The sequence below is a fragment of the Diadema antillarum genome, unplaced genomic scaffold (genome assembly GCF_040938485.1).
Source record: "Diadema antillarum isolate AM-2024a unplaced genomic scaffold, OU_Dant_1.0 scf00000096, whole genome shotgun sequence".
Classification (NCBI taxonomy): domain Eukaryota; kingdom Metazoa; phylum Echinodermata; class Echinoidea; order Diadematoida; family Diadematidae; genus Diadema; species Diadema antillarum.
In genome coordinates, this window is record NW_027270985.1 from 224,102 (window position 1) to 232,937 (window position 8,836).

At 37.1% G+C, this 8,836-nt stretch overlaps 1 long non-coding RNA gene across 1 annotated transcript; it reads right to left on the minus strand.

Annotated features, from left to right (window-relative positions):
- Positions 1-4,793: 4,793 nt before the first annotated feature.
- On the minus strand, positions 4,794-8,068 carry LOC139718542 (uncharacterized). Its single transcript, XR_011710036.1, has 3 exons — positions 7,868-8,068; positions 6,799-6,891; positions 4,794-5,471 (listed from the first exon to the last, which is right to left on the minus strand). It is a non-coding gene; the product is annotated as an uncharacterized lncRNA (long non-coding RNA).
- Positions 8,069-8,836: the final 768 nt, after the last annotated feature.

Genomic DNA, 8,836 nt, shown 5'->3' on the forward strand with positions numbered 1-8,836 from the left:
GAAGGCATGCAGTAAAAATACTATTTCCATTCGAAAGACTATGCTTGATGAACAAGGTGAACGGATATCGATAAACATGCCCTTACAAAAAAAATTGCTATGGTATACCATAAAAATACCATACAATGTATGGTACCATACCATACTATGGTATTGTATGGTATCATAGACTTATACCATTCAAATACCATATGAATACATCACAAATACCATAGCACAAATACCATACAAATACCAGATACCATACATACACCATACACATGTACCATACATATACCATACACATACCATAACACATGTACCATCCATATACCATACATATACCATACAAATACCATACATCTCATTTACATTTTTGGGACAAATTTATGCAAATTTATGCTACCATACATCTACCATAAAAAATACCACACATCTACCATAAAAAATACCATACAGTTACCATATTACCACCATACACCACCACCAAAGCACTATATACCATCATATAGCTACCACACAAGCACCATATAGTTACCATACAACTACCATACACCATCCAGCAAAGCACCATATACCTACCATATAACTACCACAGTAGCACCATGTACCTACCATATAACCACCATACACCTACCACCGAAGCACCAGATACCTACCATATAACCACCATACAGCAACCATAGAAGCACCATATACCTACCATATAACCACCATACAGCTACCACAGAAGCACCATATACCATCATATAGCTACCACAGAAGCACCATATAGTTACCATACAACCACCATACACAATCCAGCAAAGCACCATATACCTACCATATAACTACCACAGTAGCACCATGTACCTACCATAAAACCACCATACACCTACCATATAACCACCATACACCTACCACCGAAGCACCAGATACCTACCATATAACCACCATACAGCAACCATAGAAGCACCATATACCTACCATATAACCACCATACAGCTACCACAGAAGCACCATATATCATCATATAGCTACCACAGAAGCACCATATAGTTACCATACAACCACCATACACAATCCAGCAAAGCACCATATAACTACCACAGTAGCACCATGTACCTACCATATAACCACCATACACCTACCACCAAAGCACCAGATACCTACCATATAACCACCATACAGCAACCAGCAAAGCACCATATACCTACCATATAACCACCATACAGCTACCACAGAAGCACCATATAGTTACCATACAACCACCATACACCATCCAGCAAAGCACCACATACCTACCATATAACTACCACAGTAGACCATGTACCTACCATATAACCACCATACACCTACCACCGAAGCACCAGATACCTACCATATAACCACCATACAGCAACCATAGAAGCACCATATATTTACCATACAACCACCATACACCATCCAGCAAAGCACCATATAACCACCATACAGCTACCACAGAAGCACCACGTATATACCATACAACCACCATACACCATCCAGCAAAGCACCATATATCTACCATATGTGACCCTGCACCTCAAAACAAACAAAAAGTCGCCAGACATGAATTTTTAGTTAAGACCATATTCTGAAAGAGCAGACTTTAAGCTTTAAAATGATGTATAACTCAAATCAAATGGACTCTCCTAACCTATCTAAATATTGGAAAGAAAGCACAAACTCAGGAAAAGTGTGAACTGAGAAAAGAGGCTCTGAAGTACAGTGTCTATTCAAGCGCTTAATCTTTACCAAACCGTGCTGGCTGTTAGCTGAATGGGACAAAAAACAGGAAGTAAACCACCAGAGTAACAACAATGAAGGGATTATCAGATTAAAGTGAAATTGAGCGTGTCTCATTAACACATTCTGTCCATAATTAATGCCAACTTTCAAGGCAGTAGCGTTATCCTTACAAAAGTTATTAAGTTGAAAGTGAAGAGAGGGAACAAGGTTTTTCACTATGAAAAAGGGATTCTAATGACACACCTAATCACACTATTCTACCAAAAATGTTCGAGATAAACTGCTAAAAAAACACACTTTCCTGCCCGTTTTATGATACCAAATTTTAGCATAATGTAAAAGAAGATCCAATCTTTCAGGAAATATGAAAAAGTCAAGTTCGGCTAGGTTGACCCATTTCACTTATTTTCAGTCCTCACGCAAAATCAGTGTGTGCGACTTTATGTTCGTTTTGAGGTGCACGGTCACATATAGCTACCACAGAAGCACCATATACCCACCATAAATCTACCACAAAAACATCATACATCTACCATAGGAGAACCATATATATACCATAGCGGTATCATACATGTACCATATTACCACCATACATATACCAAGAAGCACCATACACCCACCATAAATCTACCGTAGCGGTATCATGTACCATATAACCACCATACACATACCGAAAAGCACCATATAACAGCCATACATCTACCATATAACCACCATATATCTATCATATAGCCACCATACATTTACCTCAGAAGCACCATATACCCACCACAAATCTATCATGGCGGTATCATACATGTACCATATAACCACCATATCCCGAAAAGCACCATATAACAGCCATACATCTACCATATAACCACCATATATCTATCATATAGTTGTAGCCATCATACATCTACCATAGAAGCACTGTGTGGTAAAAGCATGGTGATTTTGTGGTAGATGTATAGTGGTTATATGGTGCATGGTGGTTATATCCCTATACTGTAGCAGAGACACATCTTAAAAACGTCTTAAAGACGTCTTTTCCTGACCAGTAAGTTGTCTTAAAGACGTCATATAATGGCGCAAATAAGACGAAAACTTGCACCAACGCGAGACGTCGTGATGACGTCATATTTTTACGTCATTACGATGTCTTACTGGTCATGAAATGACATTTGAGACGTTATTAAGACCAGTAACTGACCATAATATGACGTCTTAAAGACGTAATTCTTAGCTGTCACTGGTCATGACAAGACGTCTTTAACTCTTTATGTGCCACGGTGGAAACCCCCTGTGTGCCACGTTATTGTGAGACAGGAAGGCAGTCATGATTTGAGAAAGAATTCTTTTTTTCCAATTTGTAAAACTTCTACAAATTTCTGTTAAGATGGGCATAATAGCAGGCAAAGTTAAAGAGGAATGCCAAGATTTGTCTAGATATAAATTGTATGACGAATCTGGTTTCAGTTTTTTTTTTGAATGACCACTTGCTACATTATTGTAAAGGCATGACCTTTGCACATGAAACCGTGACAGAAACTTAGAATGTATGAGCAAATCTAGTTGGGAACACCGCTTGATAGTCAATCACCACATAGAATGCAAGCCGTATATGAGAGGAACAAAAGCACGAGAAACGCTTTCATTGTGCCGCGGGATTAGCAATGATTAGCCGATTTATCGATCGGTTTTGGCGGCTTTGTTTGTTGAGCAGAATATGCGAAGTTGGCACGCCGTCGACTGAGTCGGACGTGCGAACGTGGCACATAAAGAGTTAAGACCAGTTACTGACCATAATACATTGTATGACATGTTTAAAACGTAATTCACACATTTAAATGGGCATGAAAAGACGTCATTAAGACGTATTTAAGACCTGTTACAAGTCATGACAAGACGTCTTTACGGCATATTTTGGACATGTTACTGGTCATGAAAAGACTACATTAAGATGTGTTACTGGTCAAAATAAGTCGTGATACTCTGAAAACATTTTAGAATGTATAAATGTTCACAAAGATGTCTGTGTGATATCATTACGGTGTCAATAATTGTTTTATTTTAAATTCTATTTATCATGTAAAATGAGTAGGACAGCATTAATGCATCAAAAAGACAGATTGTTCTATGGTTACAGTATATCAATGTATAATTTACAGTAGTACTGTACTCAGTGTAATGCCCATACTTGTCTTACAACTACACCTGTCAAAACCACCTCATAAACTAACACTCAATCACTAACACAAGACAAAGACTACAATACTGCATCAAAAAATTAAATACACACAAGTTGATTAGAAACGTATTTACATAATTCAATCATGAACACAAGAAAAACACATACATTCTATATCTTGAAAAAAGGAAAACATTTTTAAAAATACACTTTGCTGTTAACATAGCACTTTCCAAGCACACGTATTGAAGGTCTAACTAGTATATTGCTTACTAGAATCAACTGAAAGACCTGAAAATTCACACATACTGAGTAGAATAATTTAACCACCCCCCTCCAAAAAAAAGACCAGTATTTTCAACATTTGGATTTCAATATGCAAATTTCGAATGAATTTTAGGGAAAGTTGGAATTTCATCTAAAATCAATGAAAAATAGAACTCCTTTAGGTTTTCTGTACAAAAAAAAATCTTCCAAATGATGTAATTGATATCCATGACACAAATTCATAAAAATTTTGCACATTTCCTATTTTCCTTTGTTTTTACAGAATTTTCTGCTTTTTAAAAATGATAAGGGAAAATCTAGCCATGCTTACTTTAGACAATAATAAAATATAATTTTAAAAACTGTATACCCCCCTTGCCCCCAATGTCACTGAAGGGGGGTAATTACCCACAATTTCAGAACATGAAATGGCCGTTCTCCACAAGACTGAGCATAGAATTCATGTTATTGGCCACATTGCTGATATAGTCTGTTACTATTTCACCTTCCAAAGCTCTGATACAAACTTCCAATTTTTTGCTTGATAAAATATCCACGTGTATCAAACATTTTGAAAGCCTCTCATAAAAAGCTTATCATACGATTGACAATCTGTAGATGTCCGCATTTTCACACTGTAACATTGGCAATTCGCCGGGGCAGTGGCTGAGCTGCTGCAAGCAAGAGCACAGAAGTGCAGTCTCAACTGCTCTGTGTTGGTTGTATACCTGCTGCGATGTGGCGTGTGAGAGCCATATGACAGGCGTAGAAGTCCGCATTTCACTGACTGTATATTAGGGAGTTAAGATTGCACCTTGACATAGTCGACATGAACCGATGGCGTCATTTAAGGCTACGTTTACATGGTGCAGTGGACGACGTTCACCCGTCTGAGATGACGTGAAATTGGCAGGTTAGGAGTTCTAAGTATGGGTAGTGAACACATTGACGTACTGTTGAGAGCGAGGCACATGCGCAGTAGCCCTTTTGTTGCAGGCAGACATGATCTCGACTCCGTCCACTAGTGCATGTTCACTGAAATCTTAAACTCCCTATTGGGAAACCACACACAAGTAGACGTGCTAACTACAATAGGTTGTGGGTGTTCCAGCCTTTTTGCAAAATTGTTTATTCCACACTGACGTAGTAATTTCCATTGGGTGCTTCCTTGGAGACAAGATACAGCTAGTACAGGGTGCTGAGTAAAGCTAGCTTGCTACTTGCGAATTTTGTTACAGGGCTTGCTCTGGATCCTGAAATGACCAGTCATGTTGGGATGCCACAGCTGGTTGCTGGACTTAGAGTGCTGGGAAAAGAAGGGGATGTGAAATGAAGATTTGAAATACTGGTGGAAACTTCTTTTTGCTACTATAAATTACATCTTAGCCATATACTGAGTATCAACACAAGAGTTTTGGGTCAATTTAACATGAGTCACAAAATTAATGCTCATCTAAGTTAACATATTCATTACACTTCTTACCCATCATTGCTAATTTTCTAGGGCAAGGTGCTAGGTAAGCATGTGCCCGCTTGCCCTGGGCAAGTCAAAGTCGGGCAAGTGTTGTGGAGCAAAGGCAAAAACTGATTGCTCAAATCAGGCAAGGAAAATTCTCAAAGTAAGGTGGATTTTTTTTTTCTTAATATTCCTCAAATGCCATTATGCAGTTAATGAATTTGATCCTATCAAGGTAGGACAAACTGATCATCCAAATGGATGACTTGGTACTCTCCAGTTACTACAAACTTCACACAAAAGTATATGTTTTCATTGGCTTATACTCTTCATAATGATCTGACTTTGCAAGGAGAGGAAATTCAAGTAGAACTCAGGCAGTGAAGACTGGTCTTTAAAAGACTAAGTTTTTTAAATTGATTTCAAGATTTCTTGTTAGTGTGTAGGTGTGGATGTGCAATTCATCACATTATACACTGTACTGACTTTTAAGCAATCATTCTTATGACAGCTAGCAACCAATTCATGTCAAATTTATTTGAATCAGTTTTCAAGTACTATAAAAAGCTGTTACTTTGAATTGTTTTTATAAAAAAAACATAACGGAGCTGTATGATAATTCCCATGGTTATTTAAAAAATAACGCTGGTCCATCTCAGCATTGTCACATGTGCGAGGTTAGAGTAGTGTTTTCCATCTTTCTGGTTGGTCACCATGTTATATAACCACTGTTGTGATGTAGAAAATAAATGATTATTGTCGCAAACAAATCCAATATTTAAAGCACAAAGATAGTTTTGGTAAAGAAAACTTTTAAAAATATAACTTGCTCTACAGTTGATCAGACACAATCCTAAGTATTTCTGAACAACTTTCACACTTTGAACCGAAGTAAGATTAACAATTTGATAAAAAATACATCTTGCAAAGTGCATTGATAAGGTGTATAGATTTGATCGGAGGCCCTCCGAACAATCCAAAAAAATAATTCAAATAAATTATATAAATTATACAAAAATAAATAGAAGAGATTCAGAGTAAACCATTACTGCTTGATGCCTTGCATTCATAATCAGGATGAAATACTCGAATTTTTGTTTAAAAAAAATATTTGTGAAAAATTTTCAGATTTACCCAAACTATCTTTGTGCTTTAGAATCAGTAATGTGATAATCACCTGATTCTTCTATTGCTGATGGTTGCCTCCAACATGGAATCCACACCTAATCTGTTGCCTTTTGACACCTCCTGGTGGCTATTTCATGATTTTCTGTGCCAGAGATAAAAGTGAAAAAGGTGATCCAAATTGTGACTGAAACCACACAAGACAGTACACAAGTGCCATTCATCTACCAATATTTCTTGTGAGCAATGGGAGGTAATTCATGGGCTATGGATCATTTTCCAAGAAATATTGGAAGATGAATTAAGCTTTAGAGGCTTATATTTTTCCCTTTCTATTCAATAAAAAAAAACCTAACGATTCAAAGATCCATGTATTCATTAAGCAATAAAAAGCAAGTTACAGAAAACAATACATTTTCTATTACAAATATCAGTCTAAAATTCATATCTACAGTCTCTTTAAATCAAATTATAGGCACACTTTTTGGAGTATAAAAGTGGGGAAAATCAAGCAAGTTGAAAGCAAGCTTCACATAACACATTTCCATCATATGAATACATTGTACATCATGTATGACAAAAAAAAAAAATGAATTAATCTATTCTGCACATATTTTTGTTGAATATTAATTGAACTCAAATGCTCTTTCACTGAAAATGATGTGAATCCTAACATATTGCAAAATACAGAGTCATAAGTGCACTTATTTGCCTCTTGATGGTCAAATCAAATGCAAATTTGCGGGGGGGGGGGGGGGGGGGGCAACTGCCACTGAAAGGTGGACACCATGCTCATTCAACAAAACATGTAAAAGGTTTTTTTTTTTCACGGTCAGGCAATGCATGCGCGAACAGTGGAAAGGGTATCAAAATCACAGAAATTTTGAAAAAAGGGTTTGCTTTTCAATAGCTCGATATGTGTTCAGGGAATATATTTTACAACTCATGAAAATCTGAATACAAATACTTCATTCAGTGGAAAAAATCGAAGGGTCATTACCATTTAGGGTCCATTTTGGAAGTTCATAAACGAGCATGGTGTCCACGTTGCAATGGCAGTTGCCCCCCGCCCCCGGAATTGTAATTGGTGATGAATTATGGGTGCTCGTGTGGTATCATACCTGTGATGTACAAAACCCAAACAAGCCATGATGTCCAGCCTCCAGGACTCAGGGTCAGGGGCTCAGAGGGAGCATTGGTCATCATCATCATACAATGTGCCTTTCTCAACATGAGTGGTAGGGCAGGCTGGTACATGTGTCTCGCATCAGTTCTGCCCTACGTACATGTACGAAGCTCCCATATGTTGCCGACAAGTGTAGTTCATGTCATGGCTCCTCCAGTCGCTCTCCATTCCTACAAGCACTTTTCATGCTCGCTGCTAGCAGCCATACCTTTAAATATGAAATTAAAACAAACAAATTGACAAAAACGATTTCATTACTTCACTGGAAAGTATGAGTTTTGAAAAAAAAGCCACTTCCTGCATTTAAATTGCCACATCAGCAAAAGTAAATTTGTTTCATGTGCTGTATTTTTATAAAGTTGCATGTTCTCCATAAATTTTTTAAAAGCCTCAATCAACATTGGAAGGCAGTGTCTAACATTGTTCAATCCAAAATTGTTGAATTGTACTAATCTAAAGTTTCATTATATAAATCAATGCAGATTGCAAGATTTCTTATAGAGAACCTATATTAACGAAAACATTTTGAATCAGCAATGTGACAATAGGCCTCTTCCAAAATCCAAATGCAAATTTGACAGTATTCTGCACATAAATAGTAGTAGCATTATGTTTAATTAGTATTAAATTTGCATTCGACATTTCTAGGGTGTTATGTTTCCAGTTCCTCCTTTTTATCCATGAAACATCACCACATACTTGCATGACAACAAAGTTAAAGAGAATTCATTTTTAAAATAGATTTTAACAATGAACAATGTAAAGGCTTCATTTAGACAAAACATGTAGCAGGATAATGTATTTATTTCGCAATCGCAATGTCACTCATTTATCATTATCACTGACAACTGATACATGAACATGCAATCTTCTTGAGTACACACAGCCTCATACTCACAGGCTG